The 1,756-nt window shown below is 54.2% G+C and overlaps 1 pseudogene; it reads right to left on the bottom strand.

The window, feature by feature from the left end:
* Positions 1–864, bottom strand: LOC126947934 (uncharacterized; annotated as a pseudogene).
* Positions 865–1,756: the final 892 nt, after the last annotated feature.

Genomic DNA, 1,756 nt, shown 5'->3' with positions numbered 1-1,756 from the left:
TCACAGGCCTGGCACTTGGCACACGAGGGACCAGCACCCCCATGGTAGCCTTGTGGGGGCACTCTTTCGTACTTGGCACAGGGAAACTGATGCTTCAACAAGAATGACCAGCCCCTTTGCTGGCAAAGAGGAGAGGGGAGGGCCTGGCTCAGCCCAAGTCCTCTGTGACCCCGTACCCTCCTTCCCTGATGCAGCTGGAGGAAAGACAGCTGTGCCTGTGCTCAGCACAACCCTCTTATCCTCCCACCTAGCGACAAACCATAATAATGGCACGGATGATACGTCCCCAGAATCGAGACCTGCCGGGGTCTGGGCTGAGCTCTCACTGTGAACCCAGGAGATGGTGGGAAAGGAGGTGAAAGCTATGAAGCCCTTTCCTGTTACCACAGAGACTGACCCCAGGGAGCATTGCCCAGCCTGGAGCTGGCTCCGGGACTGGGTAGAGAGAGGGATGAGCCCCATCCAGGCTCCAGGCAGTCCCTCTCTGTGCCTGCTAAGGCCCTGCAGGTGCCTTCTGTTCCGTGAGCGTCAGTCCCCTTCCTCCATCCAGCAAATGGGAAGGTGGTGTCTAAATTGTGCCTATGAGAAAACTGTGCTGCTGTAAAAATAATGTCCAATATCCCTGTCCCTGCACCCTGACAAAGCCTGTGCTGGGCCACCGGCCTGCCTCCTGGCCTGTGGTTCTGCCAGGTAATGACGGGATCGCAGCACCTCTGCCCTCGACCACCTGACCAGAAAGTCACCCCACCTGGCTGCTCATGGGAGCGAGGCTGAAGCCAGGGCACTGGTGCAGGAGTCATCCCCTGAGGGCCTGGGGAGCCATGCAGAGTAACAGACACCATTCAGTATATTCAGGCAAAAAAGGAAAACATTGTTTTGAAAATAGACCCCCAACATTATCATCTATGCATCTGAAGGCAGAACCCGCTCTGCATGTCCAAAATGGACATTTACTACACTGAGGAGTTCAGCAAAATTTCTACTAAGTTGGTGCACAAGGTTTTGCACCAGCCTCACAGAAGAGTCTGTAGGAATTTTAATATCTTTATCCCAGGCCCCCCGGCCCGTTTCCAGGGAAGCCCACGGGTACAGTGTGTTCCTCCCTCGTCCTGGGATTGTGACTGTTTCTTGAATGGTCATCCTTCATCTTCTCCATACCGAGGTGATTTTTACCTCTCAGAGTCTGCGGGAGGATTCAATGACAGGAGAAAAATGGTGTCGGTCAAAGCCAGTTCCCAGCCTCCCCTGTCCCCAGGGGTCTGATGTCTGGAAGGACAGGACACAGAGGGACCCAGCCCCGGATGTGCCATCCCTTACAGGCTTAGCTCCCCCAGCCTCAGCTTCTGTGCCAGATGCAGGTGTGGGCAGGAAGGGATGCAGCCATAAGGTCTGTGTCCAGGCATCCACAGGTTGCGTGCCTTGTGGGGACTGTGGGTTCATCTCCCGCTTCCCCACGAGGGTCATTTCCTTTCTTGTCAGAGACTCACCAGTTGCCACACCAGGGCAAAAACTTTTAAAAGTCAGAAAAGCTTTGTGTTTCTGTGCCAGGGTCCCAGCCAAGACCCCCAAGGACCCAGGGGAACTCCTGCCTAAGCCGTCAGCTGTGCTTCTCATCACCACCCAAGAAATCTCTAATGAGCATGAATGGGAGGAAAGTCAGCATATGCCTTCTCAGCATTTCTGTTGTTACTGAGCTCTTTCCATGGACCAGGCACTTCACACGCATTATTTAATACTGTAAGGGTACATTTAACAC

Source organism: Macaca thibetana, chromosome 2 (genome assembly GCF_024542745.1).
Source record: "Macaca thibetana thibetana isolate TM-01 chromosome 2, ASM2454274v1, whole genome shotgun sequence".
Taxonomy (NCBI): domain Eukaryota; kingdom Metazoa; phylum Chordata; class Mammalia; order Primates; family Cercopithecidae; genus Macaca; species Macaca thibetana.
Note: the sequence above shows the minus strand (reverse complement) of the source record. Positions and strands in the feature narration are given on the sequence as shown.